Source organism: Echinops telfairi, unplaced genomic scaffold (genome assembly GCF_000313985.2).
Source record: "Echinops telfairi isolate 266 unplaced genomic scaffold, ASM31398v2 ScPeMD7_2565;HRSCAF=3150, whole genome shotgun sequence".
NCBI classification, from domain to species: Eukaryota; Metazoa; Chordata; class Mammalia; order Afrosoricida; family Tenrecidae; genus Echinops; species Echinops telfairi.
The window spans coordinates 5,352,585-5,367,965 of record NW_022106463.1 but is presented as its reverse complement, the minus strand read 5'-3'; the positions used below and the strand labels follow the sequence as shown (position 1 = coordinate 5,367,965).

General features: G+C 49.7%; 1 non-coding gene across 1 annotated transcript; it reads right to left on the bottom strand.

The window, feature by feature from the left end:
- Positions 1-1,661: 1,661 nt before the first annotated feature.
- LOC115870860 lies at positions 1,662-1,768 on the bottom strand. The gene has a single exon (XR_004046962.1). It is a non-coding gene; the product is annotated as a U6 spliceosomal RNA (small nuclear RNA).
- Positions 1,769-15,381: the final 13,613 nt, after the last annotated feature.

Sequence of the window (15,381 nt, the reverse complement as noted above, 5' to 3'; positions counted from 1 at the left end):
TAAGAGCAACTCACATTTGCTGTTTCAAGTCAATGGCTGCTGGACCACAGAGTGGAACTGCCCTGTGGGTTTCCAAAGCAGACAGCCTCCCCTCGCCACTCCCCTGTCTCCCCCCTCGCCCGCCTCCTTCCCTCCCTTTCTCTCTCCGAGCAGCTGGTGGGTTCAAACTACTGACCTTGCCGTTAGCGGCCCTGATCTATAGCAGTGCATGGTTTGGTCTATTCTGATTTGTGAGGGAGAATTGAGTTCATGATAGTGGGGGGAAGGAAGCATTAAGAAACTAGAGGAAAGTTGTGTTTCACCAGTGCTATACTACACCATGACTGGCTCATCATTTCCTTGTGACCCTTCTGTAAGGGGATGTCCAATTGTCTACAGATGGGCTTTGCGTCTCGACTACAGGCACACACACCCCCACTTCACATTGGGTATGACTTTGTTCTGGGTCTTAGATGCCTGATACCTGGTCCTATTGACACCTTGTGATCACACAGGCTGGTGTGCTTCTTCCATGTGGGCTTTGTTGCTTCTCAGCAAGATGTCCGTTGTTATCTTCAAGCCTTTAAGACCCCAGGCGCTATATCTTTTGAAAGCCGGCCACCATCAGCTTTCTTCACATTTGTTCATGCACCCATTTTGTCTTCAGCGATCCGTGTCAGGAAGGTAAACATCACAGAATGCCGGATTGTCAGAATAAAATGTTCTTGTGTTGAGGGAGTACTTGAGTTGAAGCCCAAAGTCCATCTGCAATCTTAATTCTTAACATATAGATATGAGTACATAGATCTGCCCCCCTCTCATTATATATAAATATATTTATGTATGTGTACATGCCTGTATTTAGACCTCTATAAATGTCCTTTGCCTCCTGGTTCTTTCCTCTATTTCCTTTTACTTTCCTCTTGTCTCTCCATCATGTTTGGCCTTCACTCAGGTATAGTGATTCTTCACTGCCACATTGCCCTTGATCAAGTCCCATTAGGCATCCTCTACCCTTCTCTCCATTGATTTTAGTTCACTTGTTATTCCCTGTCCCTGGGTTTGTTTCCTCCCACCTCCTTCTTTCTCCTACCCCCCCCTTTCCTGTATCTCCCTGGAACCATCGGTCCCATGGTTTTCTTTTGTTTGTTTGTTTTGGTCCCATTGTTTTTGTCTCCAAATTGTTTGTCCCACCTATCTTATCTGGATAGACATGCAGAGACATTAATAATTGCAAAAACCAGGCAAAGCCAAACAAAACAACAGAGGAAGTCAAAACCAAAAAAACAACAGCAACAAAAGAAAAACAAAATAACAGCAAAAAGAAAGCGCTGACAAAAATGGAAACGCCTATAAAGAGTTCAAGGTCTGGTTGTTTTCCAGTTGAGTCTGATGGGGTGCCACACTCTGTCTCCAGAGTCTAGTTTTGGTGTTCCCCGGGGGTTTCATCGCTTTGCTTCCCTTGCTGCTCTGCTGCGTGCCCTGGCGGGCCGGGATGGATGCCCCTCCCTCTCCCTCCCTCTTCGTGTCTCCTGTGTGCTCTGAGCAGACGTGCCCCTCTCCCCAAGCTGTAGCTTCAGTGCTGTCCTCTGAAGTGCATTCTTCTGGGGTGGGGGTGGGGGGACGGGGTCCACATATTTGGAGTTGGGGCCAGCCCCGCAGACTTCTCTATTGGTTCCTGGAAAAATACGGAACGCGTCACGAATCTGCATGTCATACTTGCGCAGGGGCCATGCTGATCTTCTCTGTGTCGTTCGAAGGTTAGTGTATGTGCTGGGGAAGCAAACACAACTGCAACCCTTTATGGGAGTAGAAAGTCCCACCTTTCCCCTGATAAGCATCTGGTGGTTTCAAACTGCTAACCTTGCAGATCACAGCCCAGTGTGTAACTACTACAACACTAGGGCTTCTCGTCGCTGTGTAAAGTCAGTAGACATCTCTAGGACAACAGTGACTGACACCCTTCATTCACTCAATGATTCAATCATTTACCAGATACAATTTGAGTGGTTTCTATGTGCATGCTGTTATGTCATCAAAACTCAACCCTAACCCATGACCGGGGAGTCCATTCCAACTCATGGGAACCTGCATAGGGCTCCTGAGATGGCATGTCTTTACCGGAGCAGACAGCCTTATCTCCCTCCCAGGAAGGGCTGCGGGCTGGCACTGCAGACATTGCAGTTTGCAACCCAACGCTGTTGCAGAAAGATGGCTAACGCATCCCCCTGCATTCAGGGAGCTTCCGATCTCAGAAAAAAGAGGATCTGTGCTTACGATGAAGTTCACAAAGGAAGAGCATTGGTGATGCCGATGAGCCTGCTCTGAAGACAAGGGTCGTAAAGTTCATCTTTGACATTCAGTTCTGGAACAAATGTGTAAGGATTGATCTAGTGAATTGAGCTTCTGCTCTCAGTAAAATGGCCATCTTGGAGGCTGTTAATTTGTTCCAAAAATCCACACCCTGAAGTTATCCACAGAACGAGAGGGTTTTCTTTTCTTCTCATTACCTCAGGGGTAGAGTTTTATTTTGTCTGAAAGACGCCATTGCCCGACTTCATTGCCTCCCTTAATTATCCATTTGTATTTCTCCTTACTGTTTCAAATAACCAATCAATCTTCAAAGGGCAAAGTTATGCCTCAATTTAAGAAATTAAAAAGCACGCAGGCCAGCTTCTCAAGGGAGGTTCTCAGGAATTTAATAAATACTTCCAGCAGTGCAACATCATTAGAGTAAACGACTACGTTGAAGAAGAGAACATTCCTGAGTATGTAAGTGCTGGTATGTTAGCTGCTGTCCAGCCAGTTCCCGATCAGAGCAGCCCCATGCAGAGTAACCAGATGGTGGCCCAGTCCGACAGCAGATCACAAGTGTTGCTATCTTTGAGCCCATCATCATAGTCATTGTGTCGGTCCATCTCCTTGAGCGTCTGCCTCTTCTTCACTCACTCTCTACTGGACCAAGCATGACGCCCTTCTCTAGGGGTTAGTCTCTTTGGTTAATGAGTCCCAACCATGAGAGATGAAGTCTCACCATCCTTGTGTCTAGAAGCATTCTGACTGTACTGCTTCCAGGAAGTTCTGGTATGATCGATTTATAAGGACCCTTAGTGCTTACTATTCATAACTTGAAAATGTAAGTAACTATGCCAGCAATGGGGAATGCCTGGATGGCTGGTTCCCTCAGCTCAGTCCTTAAGAGTTCAGAGAAGAGGAAAATATAAGCACTAGGGTGAGTAAGGGTGGACCAAGAGTGTTTGGTGAGTGGCAAGCTGAAAGTAGAGTCTAGAATGTACCTCCGCTTAACTTGGACTATGCTAATAACATAGAGAATGTGATAGCATTCTCTCTTCTGGGTAGATCATTCTTAGGCATCTTGACCCCACCAACTCCAGAATGGAGAAAAGGAGTTTAGAGTTACAGCAATCAGTTAAAACAAAACAAAACAAAAATAAGGGAAGGAGAGCAACATCTTGATTCTTTTAAAGCATGAAGGTACTTGACGAAATGCAAACATTAGGCACTACTAGGAAGCCTTTTGCACAAGTGTAACAACCAAGCCATGGAAATGTCACAGTCTACTGATAACCAAAGAGCTGCCATCACTATTATTGCTAGCTGCCACCCCCTGGACTTCCATGCATGAGGTCCTCGTGTCACACCGAGCTCAGCATCAGCTGGTCCAGCACCTTCTTCCTGGTTGTTGATGTGCTTGAGTCCATTGTCATAGCTCTTGAGTTGATCCGTCTCATGGAGGATGTGTTAGACAAGGTTCTCTAGAGAGAGAAAACCAAATGGCTGATAATTTAATATATTTATTTATAAAGATAATTAGATATATAACAAGAAATGCACTGTTAAATCATATACTGATAAATATGTAATACAAGAAACAAACAGTTAAATTATAAAGCACTACAAATGGCTCAGTGCAACTCACGTCCTTGAGAGAGAGTTGTGAGAGACTAGCAGTCCTTCAAGTCTAGTCTGCTGCCAGATCTTCCTCTATTTGTAGAGAGAGCTAGGCTATGTCGGCACAGCAGCCAATCACAAGGCAGGCCACCAACCACCAGTCCCCAGCTCCAGAGATGTCTTAAAGGGACTTCAACTTACAGTGACACAGTCACAGGCTAGGCGTCCCACAGATAGTGTAGCCTTTAAATTGAGGCACGGAACAAGCAAGGCAGCCACACACTGGTCCAATGATCACAGAGCGAGAGACAAGAACGGCGAGGCTCACCAAGCCATTTATCTCTCTGCCCTTCAGTTAATTCCACCTGCGTTTATCAGCCAGGCTGGCAAAATAAACTATCTCAGAGGATTTCCTCTGTTTTTGTCACCCCTCGACTTGGTCAAGCATAATGTCCTTTTCTTGTGATTGCTCTTCCCTGAGCATATGTCTAAAACCATCAAGTGAAAGTCTCCTCATCCTCACCTCTAAGGACCATCACGGCAGATGGTGTTTAACCTCTGCTAGGCATCAGAGCCTACTACTTGTCTGCCACTTTGTCTGCCACTGTGGCTTGTGTGTTGCTGTGATGCTGGAAGTTATGTCACTGGTATATCGAGTACCAGTAGGTAACATCACAATAAATGGAGAGAAGATTGAAGTCGCCAAGGATTTCCTCTTGTGTGGATTCATAATCAGTGCTCATGGATACAGCCATCGAGGTCAAACAATGTACTGCATTGGGTAAAGCTGCTGCACGAAGAGTCTTGACCTCTTTGAAGTATTGAAAAGCAAGGATGTTACTGTGAGGACTACGGTGCACCTATCTCAAGCCATGGTATTTTCAGTCGCCTCATGGGCACGTGAAAGTTGAACAGCGAGTAAGGAAGACCAAAGAAGAATGGATGGGTTTGCACAACGGTGCTGGCGACGAATATTGCAAGTACACGGACTGTCAAAAGAGCAAACAAATCTGTCCTGGAAGAAGTGCAGCCAGAGGGCTCCTTAGAGGCAAGGATGGCAAGCCTTTGTCTCAGGTACTTTGGACATGTTGCCAGGGGAGACCAGCCCCTGGAAAAGGACGTCATGGTTGATAAAGTAGGAGGGCACTGAAAAGAGGAAGTACTCTCTACGAGATGGCCTGACCCAGCGGCTGGGACAACGGGCTCAGGCAGAGGGACAGTAGTGGGGATGACACAGGGCTTCATTCTGCGATACATCGATCGGGTCCCTAAGGCCAGAACCAACCTGATGGCACCTGATAAAACAGGCTTTAGAGTTAGCCATCTATCAAAACGTTAGCACCTCCTTGTTGCCTTCCTTTTCCAATTGTTCTCCCAACAATGATTCCCGCTCTCCGGCTCCCTCGGCAGGCGGCCAGGTCTCTCACCCGTTCTGGAGCGCTGCTTCGCAAACTGGAGCCCGCCTTGGAACCACCTGGAGATTCGTGGCAGCGCAGATTCTGGTTCTATACGTAGCTCTGGGGTGGCGCCCAGGATCCCACATCTCTAATGAGCTTCTGCTGTGGTTTTGGACTATAAGCAAGACTCTCGATCTGTGCATCCCAAACCTTTGCAGATCATCTGGAGCCCTTGCTTGGAAGGCAGACACCCCCCTCTCCCCGCTTGGCTTACTGAACCAGGACCCACATCCTCATGGGATACCCAGCAGTTGGTGTAGCAGTACTTCAGCTCCTTTGTCTTAACCAAGCCTGCCTCCACCTGCTCCCACCTGTAGCTTCAAGCCCTCTCTACCTACTCCTTCTCTTTGACCTGTGAACTCATCAAGTCTCTCCCTTTTAAATAATGGAGCCTTTGTATGGCCCAACCAGTGAGGTGCTCGACTACTAGTGGAAAGGTGGATAGTTCAATCCCACCCAGAGACGCTTTGCCAACAGGCCTGTTGATCTGTTTCTGAAGGAGGATCTTCATGACTCATAATTGACTTGACAACAACTGTGTGTGTGTGTGTGTGTGTGTGTGTGTGTACCTGGCCCTCTCCTTCAGACCAAAATTGAGTGTTCCGACCTATTCCCTCCTATGTTAGGTCGGGTTGACCAGAGAAACAAATGCAGTGACACTCATGTATAAGAAAGACCTTTATATCAAGAAGCTTTATATAACAGGACAACATTCCAGCCCAGTCCAACTCAAGTCCTTAAGTCCTATACTAGTCCATAAGTCCCTCTCCAGACTCATGCAGTCACAAACAATGATGCAGAATGCAGGAAGGTCACAAGACGGTGGGTGCAAAGTCGTGTGGATCCAATGACAGTAGATGCATTTCCAGGGCTCTGGTGGCCATCAGGGTCAGCCAGCAGGACGTGAAGGCGGAGAGAAAGAGAGGTGAGGTTCCTAGGTCCCTCCTTATGAGAAGGCCACACGCACAAGGCTAGACTCCACCCATATCTTCCTACAGGTGCCATGTTGGAACAAAAACCCCTATCTCACCTCCTCATCACTACCCACCACTGACTCTACACCTTCCTGTTATTTTCCCTATGTATATGTGTCTCTGTGTAGAAAGAGTTATTGTAATCAGTGTAATTGATAACGGTGATTATCACTTAAAACCATTTTGAACAATGATTCTTCACTGTTTTTGATCAATTCAGAACCTGGTGAAAGGCACATTGTAACCTGGATGTTTTCACATCTGAGTGATGACCTCATTCTGGGAAGTTCAGATGGAACCATTGCTTCTCTTCCTTCTAAAAAGAGCTCAGGATTTACTTAAACTTTGTGTAAGTCTGGGTAGACTAGAGAAACAAATTCATAAACACTCATCTGTGTATAGGACAGAGCTTTATATAAAGAGTAACTGTACATTAAGAAAACATCCCAGCCCAGTCCAGATCAAGTCCATAAATCCAATATTAGCCCATATGTGCAGTACCAGTCTATAACTTTTCTCTTCAGACTCACGCAAGGACACCGAGTGCAGGAAGATCACAGGCCAGTGGGAGGAAAGTCTTGTGGATCCACTGGCAGTGGAAGCATCTTAATGGATCTTCATGTGGCTCCTCCAGCTCCAGGGCTCTGGCTGCCATCAGCATAGCTCCGTGTGTCTTGTCAACAGGAATGTCTTGCAAGGAGTGAGTGTTCCGTCTCCAGCGAGTTATTTATCTCCTTAGCACCTCCAAATGAGGTCATACAGCTGTGACCTGACTGACAGGCTAAACTCCACCCCTTCTCAACCGATTATGTAACTACCACAAACTTCCATCCCGGCACCTTCACTCAATTGTTTGACCTCTCAGTATTCCACTTCCAGGTCAGGCGGAGTCCAAAGTTCCTAGCAGAATGTACTGACCTCCATGTCCAAGGTCTCTCCAGCCCTTATTCTGTACAGGTCAGAACTGAGCTACTCTGAGTCTCTGGAGTCCACGGGGGTCAGTCCACATCTCCCAAGTCTGGGCTCCACTGTGTCCAGGGGGGAGGGCACCTCTCCCAGTGACTGGAAGTTTTTGGTATCTGGGAAATCAGTAGAGAGATGCTCAGCTTTGTCATGCCCAAACCTAATGAGCTTAGTACAGGACAATTGTGCTAAATACACGAGTCAGATCTCCAGACCAAATCAAATCTACTGCCGTCATGACAATCTGACTCATCACAACTGTCCCATAGGGATTCCAAGGTTGAGGTCTTCACAAAGCAGTTGACCACAACTTCCTCCCTTCCCCGGGGAGTGCCTGGTGGGTGTGGACCACTGACCTTTTGGTTAACAGAGAAGTGCTTTAACTAGGCACCACTAGGGTTCCTAAATAAGACCTCCTAACCTTCATTTAGAACCAGGCCATCCCAATTACAATGCTGGCTCTATGGGTAGAGTCCCAATCCAGGCTTTTAGCCTTCACTGGCGGTCTCCGAAAGAAGCTTGCTCATTCTCCTACATGACAGCAGTCCCTACCTAGAGGCCAAGGGTGGGCTTGCAAAGGAGTGATTGACGGTCTAGTCCACACTCGGCCCCTGGCCTTGCTCCCACTGATGATGTTGTGCTTCTCCGTCGCATCTTTCCGTAGAGGTAGGAGATTTGATTCCTGTGTATTCATTTCCAGGATTTGATTCTAATTTAGCTGGACAGACCGACATTTCATAGCATGGACAGACTTCTCCTGTGTGTATTCCAGGGCTCCTTTCTAATTTAGATGCCATTTCTTTTCATAGCATGGGCAGGCAGACATTTCATAGCACGGACAGACATCTCTTGTGGAGGTGTTCCAAAATTTGATTCTAATTAAGATGTCATCCCTCTTCTTGGCACGGGCAGACAGACGGTTCATAGCACAGACAGACATCTCTGGTTTCTAAATGCCCCACCCCTCACTGCTTGCAAATGTCAGTCTCAAATGTGTTCTGTTCTCTGGCTAGAACCCTCAGAAAGCTCTAGTTTCGCTGTTCCTTTTAAAGAAATGTCTCCGATATTTATTTGGGTCCCTCCTTGGATCCCTTCTCTGTCTCCGTGGATACCACCTTCCTTATATTTCTCTGTTCACCGGAGACTCCAAGGCCATTTCCAGAATTAAGCACTGCTGTAAATTACTTTCTGGTCCTCTCGTCAGCAGTCTCCAGGGCCCACTTACTATGTCCTCTATGCAACCCAGAGAATAACAGCTAGGGCCTAAGTTGGAGCTATTCCGGAGTTAGTGAACACCTACTATGTGTGCATCAGTGGAGAGCCCTGGTGGTGCCTTGGTTAAGTGCTTGGCTGCTAAGGGAGAGGGCAGCAGTTTGGAAGCACTAGTCCATCTTATATAAACACTACTGCCTGGTAAGGCCGGTGGGGGAGTCCTGCTCTGTCCTACCGGGTTGCTATGAGTCAGAATTCACTCCACACCCTACAGTAACAGCAACTACATGGCTAAATGGGGACTCCTTATCAGGCTGGGTGGTCAAATCCTTATCAGGCTGAGATGCTAACCCAAAGGTTGGCAGTTCAGGTCCACCCAGAGGTGCCGTGGAAGAAAGGCCTGGTGAACTATGTACAAAACCAAAGCGGCCCGTGAAAACCTGATAGAGCACAACTTTACTCCGCCACAGGTGGGGCTGTGGTGAGTCTGAGTTCACTGCAGTGATCAGACTGCCAGGTATACATACCACTGCTAAGAATATGAGGACCAACCTACAAACAAACAAATAAACAAACAAATGCATCTAACAACTCAACTCTGGCTCTGGGAGACCCTATAGGGCAGACTACAACCGCTTCTATGGGTTTCTGCGGCTGTAACTCGTTTGGGGAGTAGAAAGCCTCCTTTCTCTAGAGGAGTGGCTAGTGAGTTTGAAATGCTGACCTTGTCGTTAGCAGCCCAGTGTGTAGCCACTACACCACCGGAGCTCCTTAGGAGGAGAAACGACTCTCCCCGAATACAATTCCACGGAATGGATTCTGACTCATAGGGATTCTCTAGGGCAGAGTAGAACTCCCCCGTGGGGGGCTGAGCGTGTAACTCTTTATGGGAGGAGCAGACAGCCTCCTCTTTCTCCAGGGAAGGGGACGCCCACGATGCCCCCACGCACGGCTCTAAAAAGACCCACCACATGGAGTGAACTTCCTGAGGGAAGGCCAGAAAAACAGCGACGTGCACATCAGCAAGGGATGGAAAGTTTCAGTTGGTGACAATCTGTCAGTTCAGATCCACTGGCTCATGTCCCCCCACCCCCGCCCCGTGCTCCTCTGCGCACAGACCTGCTCACCCCTGGCCTCCCAGCACAGACGGGTGCCGCGTTTCCATGGAGAAGCGTCACAAAGTGGCTGCGCGCGGGCGCACCCGCTCCCCCTGCAGCTCAGAGCCCGCCCAGCTGTGTCTGGGAGCAAGAATGGCCCAGCTGGTGCCCCAGGCTCCGTGCCCCGTTCAATGCCGCCACAAGACCCAGCCACGTAAGACCACCCAGTCTGCGGGGGCGGGGTGTGGGGTGTGTGTGTACTGAATTTCCTGGAGAAGGGTCACTTGCTTTTTTTAAAGGGCGAGGTCACTCTCTTAGGAGGTGCACTCAATGGAAGGAGAGCCGCGGACCCTGGGGTGTGAGAATGCAGGGCCTTGCCCTGTGCACGCCCCCCTGCCCTGTGTGCTGCCAAGCCCCATCCTCCTAAAACACGCCTTTGTTTTAAATGATCACTGGCGCCCTAGGGGTTACGAGTCGAGGGCTGTTAACCGCAAGGTCAGCAGTTTGCAACCACCGGGCGCCTCGCGGGAGAAAGAGGAGGCTTTCTGTTCCGGGAAAGAGTTACAGTCTCGGAAACCCGCAGGGACCGATCTCTCCTGTCCTAGAGGGTCGCTGTGAGCTGCAAGAAGAAATGCCTGGCTAGGAGGGCGCAGGAAACGGAAGTCCTGAGCGCACGAGGACGCTTAGACCCGTGGCGCATTGAAAAGCTCCGTGGCTTGAACCCACTCTGAGGCTCAGAAGGAGAGCCATCTGGCTATCTGCTCCAATCAGGAAGCCCTAAGGGGTGACCCTACCCTGTCACATGGGGTCGCTATGAGTGCGAACGGCCTGGATGGCACCTGGCAGTGACCAAGCGTCTTGGAGGACAGCAGGCCAACGACAGAGAAGAGAAGATAGGGATGAAGGCATGGGGAAGCTCTGGTGGGATCCGCCCCCGAGGAGGAGTCCTGGTCTCCCTGCAGGAGATGCGCGATGGCTCAGAACCTAGGGGCTTCAGGATGCAGGGGAAAGCCACGCCCCATCCCTGGCCCCACTGTGGGTCTGCGGAGGCAGGGTTTTCCCTCCCCCGCCTCCCCCCCCCCCACAAATTCACACACTCTCCCCACCCTGCTTTCTGTAGTAGAAACCCAAAGCTCTGGCATGTCGCTGCCTCATCTAAGGGACAGATTTTTCTCTCCAAGTGGCTTTGTGTTAAGAGATGGAGTGCTTCCATATGGGTTTAGGTTGCACGTGCAGCAAACGTCTGGAGTAATTCTGCGAGCCAGCTGTGTGGCTTATACTGTCAGGCCTCTCCAACCTGGCCCCTGGCCCTTGATGCAGCTGTCCAGCTAGGAGCAGCGAGGGGGTGTTCAATTGCATTGTGTTCAGCCGAATCGTGGTCCCAGGAGAATGGATGAAACGGGTGTCTTCACTCACTTGCAATGCACGCGATGGCAGGACTTAAGAGACACCTTCTCCACGTCTCTGTGGGAGGCGGTGGCTGTGTGGAAAGGACAGTGGTGATGGTCGTGTAGGGCGATGAGCTTAAGGAATGCCGAGAAAGGATCCATGTAAATCTTGTTGAATTGACTGATTCCCTGTTAGCTACAGGGGGGCTTTAAGAGGCTCCGCGGTCTTTTCATTCTATTTTCCCCGTGACTTTTTTTCAGCCTCTTGGTTTACAGCAGTATTTTCTTACCCAAACCCACCACCATCAAATCGGTTCTGCTCCCTTAAAGATTTACAGCCTCAGAAAACCGCAGGGGTCGGCCCTACTCTGTTCTCTAACGTTGCTGTGAGTCAGGGTTGACTTCTTGGTAGGGGGTTTGGCGACTTAAACCACCAGCAGTGTACTCTCATCTTCCGGAAGGCCACTGTAGGGCATTAGGGCATCAGAAGGGCCAGGCTTGCTCTGATGGTCTGAGCAGAGAATCTGTTCCTTCTCTCTCTCACCTTCTGGTGGCTTCAGGAATTCCTTGGCTTGTAGCCACATCACTTCATCTTTACAGGGCCGCCTCTTCTCCTTCGGGCATCTGTCCCCAGGACCCTGATTATAGGATTTCGGGCCCACCAGCATCATCCAAGAGGGGTCCTGGTGGTGTAGTGGTTATGCCTTCGGCTGCTAACCTGCAAAGTCAGCAGTTTGAAAACACCGGCTGTTCCATGAGAGAAGCAGAAGGCTCTCTACTCCTCTAGAGTTACAGCATCTGAAACCCACAGGGGCAGTGCCACCCTGTCCGACAGGGTCGCTGTGAGTCAGAACTGGATGGCAGGGAGTTTGTGTTTGGAGGATAACCCAGGATGATGCCTGGTTCTGAGAGCTGTCTTTGTATTTACACAGACCCCCCCCACCCCAGATCAGGCCCTACTGAGAATGAGGCCCTGGACATGGCTTTTGGAGGGGTGGCTGTGAAGACGCACCAAGTGCAATGAATCAGCTGGGAGAGGGGAGGACTTGCTCGATCAGACGGCAAGTGAACACACTACTGGGATGGTGTGTTAGTCCAGGCAGACTAGAGAAACACATCCACGGAGACTCATATGTGTCTAAGAAAGAGATTTATACAAAGAGTCATTGTACACTAAGAAAACATCCCAGCCCAGTCTAGATCAAGTCCCTAAGTCTGATATTAGCTCATATGTCTGATACCAATCCATAAAGTCCTCTTCAGACTCATGAAACACATGCAATGATGCCGAATGCAGGAGGATCACAGGCCAGTGGGTGGGAAGTCTTGTGGATCCAGTGGCACTGGAAGCATCTCAGTGCTGGTAGGGGTTTCCGTGTGGCTTCTCCAGCTTAGGGCACTAGTGTAGGTCCATGTGTCTTATAAGCTGCAATGTCTCCCAGGAAGTCAGCCTGTGTCCTGCCTCCAGCGAGCTATTTATAGCCTTAGCACCTTCAAATGAGGTCATCAAGCTGAGACCTGATTGACAGGCTAACCTCCACCCCTTCACTCGTAAGTCTCAAATTGACAGCAGATTATGTCACTACCACAGATGGGCAGGGGCTCTTCTTACAGCAACTAGGACAGCAACCAGGGAGTACAGTTTATCCAGAGCTCGCTTCTCCCAAAGGACTCATCCGAGAGGGAGGGGTTCAGGTCCCTTCCCCACATGCCCCCCTCCTGCCACCTCCCCCAGCTCCCCCAGCGAGCGAACAGTGAGGGACTCAATCTTGGGGCCTTCACAGATAAACAGACTGGGGGGATATGCTGACCGGCGTGAAAGCAAGATGTTCAATGTAGGCCAGTGGCTTATAGGGTCATGAGGGCTCTCTACTTCTGAGTAGAGTCAGTCTCAGAAACCCACAGGGGCAGTGCTCCCCTGTCCTGCAGGGTTGCTGTGAGTTGATTCCTACTGTGGATATAGTGAGTTGTTTTTTGAGGAGGGGAGAGTTTGCCGGTCGAGTGGTGCAGTGCTTACACATTGGGCTGCTAACCGCAAGGTCAGCTGTTTGAAACCACCAGTGGCTCCTTGGGAGAAAGATGAGGTTTTCTACTGCCACAAAGAGTTACAGTCGCAGAAACCCACACGGACGGTTTGACTCTGTCCTATAGGGTTACCGTGAGTGGGCATTGACTCCATGGCAGTGGCCTGAGATAGGGCAGGGTCGAACTTCCTCCCAGAGTTTCCAAGAGTGTTCATCTCTAAGGGTGCAGACAGCCTCATCTTTCTCCCTCAGAGCTGGCGGTGGGTTTGCGCTGCCGACCTCGCAGTTAACAGCCCCGCGCTTAACCCACATCACCACCAGGGGTTCCTTCTTAGGATGACAGCGTTTCCTAAAAAAAAACCCTTAACTTTCTTCGTATTTTCAGGCATTGCTGGAATTCTTTAAACCAGCAGGGAGAACCCCAAACAACCCTGTTTATTGGTGGAGGGAGAGGGATGGGTGGGAAGGCACTGAGGTCCTTGAATTAATCTTCCTCTCCTTCCCATTAAAAGCCACACGTTGGTCTTTTACTTCTTGAGCCCCTAACGCAGAGAGTCACATGACGGTGTGAAATCTTTTCCTTTTGCAAAGTCGTCTGAATTATTTTTGCTTCCGCGGCGTTTGATCCCAGTGGCCCCGCGTTTGCAGCACTGAAAAGGTGCCTTGTTCTACTTCCAGCAGGTGACACGAGCTGGGATTCCTACGCCACGACGATGGGAAGCGCCTTCACCCCGAAGCCCAGGGTGGTAACAGCTGCAGTGCGGTGAGATCCTTCCGCCAGTCAGACCCAAATAAACCCAACTCGCTGCCACTGAGGCCTGGTAGGGCCCACACAGGGCAGACTAGAACTGTCCCTACCCCAGAGAGTGTCCAGAGCTGTAGATCTCGCTGAAAGCAAATGGCCTCATCCTTCTCCCACGGAGCAGATGCTGGGTTTGAACCGCTGCCCTTGTGGTTAGCAGCACATCACTGAACCCACTGTGCCACCACCGCCAGGACTCCTCCTGCTCCATACACACACATTCATCTGTCCGTTTGTGGCCTGGCATTCTGTACTTGAGAGAGCTTTGGTGACATAGTGGTTATGTGTTGGGCTGCTAACCACAAGGTCAGCAGTTTGAAACCACCAGTGCCACTGAGGGAGAAAGACGAGGGTTTCTCCTCCTATTAAGAGTTACAGCCTCTGAAAATCACAGGGGCAGCTCCACCCTGTCCTACAGGGTCACACTGAGTCAGCATTGGCTTGCAGGCAGTGAATTTGTTACTTTGTTTATTCAGGATCTGAAAGGAGCAGGGACATCAGAGATGGTTTAGGGAAATGTGTGAGTGCTCTGACCCAGAGCCCCCAGGTCCAACCACTCATTCCCTCATGCTGGGTTATGACCAACAAGTTTGCACAACCGTATCTATCTCCAAACACCCCCGTGTTAGAATCACAACCATCTGAGACCAGAAGAGCGGTGTTTCCCCAGGACAAAGGTCAGCCGGTTAGGAAGCGGGGAGGAATGTAAACAGGAAACACAGGGAGAAAGTAGGCGAAGTGGTAGTGCCTGTGTTGTTGTTTGTTGTTAGGTGGTTTTGAGTCAGTGTGAGACTGAGAGCAACATTGGAGACCTGCCCCAGAGGATCCCCTCACTGCCATTGAATAAATGCCAACTCATAGCCACTCTCTCAGACAGGGTAGAACTGCCCCTGTGGGTTTCCGAGGCTGTAACTCTAAGGGAGCAGAAGCCTCATAGTTTTCCCCAAAAAGTGGCTGGTGGGTTCGAACTGCTGACCTTGCAGTTTGCAATTCAACCTGTAACCGACTACACCACCAGGACTCCTTGTGTTGCAATTCAGAAGGCTACAGGGTCCTAATTCCTGTCCTCATTCTCCAAGGTCCTACTTTCTAAAGCCGACCTTCCCAATCACAGCTGGGCCCTTCAACCAACTGCATCACCAAGACTTCTTCTCAGTGAGCTGACCCAGGACAACTACAACACCCCACTGTCGTGGAGTGAATCCCATCTCATAAAGACCCAACATGGGGTCTCTAACACGGTAAATCCGTATGGGAGCCCATGGCCTCCTCGTGTTAGGCTGGGTTGACTAGAGAAACACAACCAGTGACACACTCACATATGTCTAAGAGAGAGCTGTATATCAAGAAATAATGATATAGCAAGAAAACATCCCAGCCCGTCCAACTCAAGCCCATAAGTCTGACACTAGTCCGTTAGTCCCTCTTCAGACTCATGAGTCACATGCAATGATGCAGAGTGCAGGAAGATCACAGGCTGGTGGTGCAAAGTCCTGTGGATCCAAGGTTGGTGGAAACAAGGTAGGGTGCCCAGAGCTCTCAGGGTGGCCAGCAAGCAGGAAGGTGAAGGAAA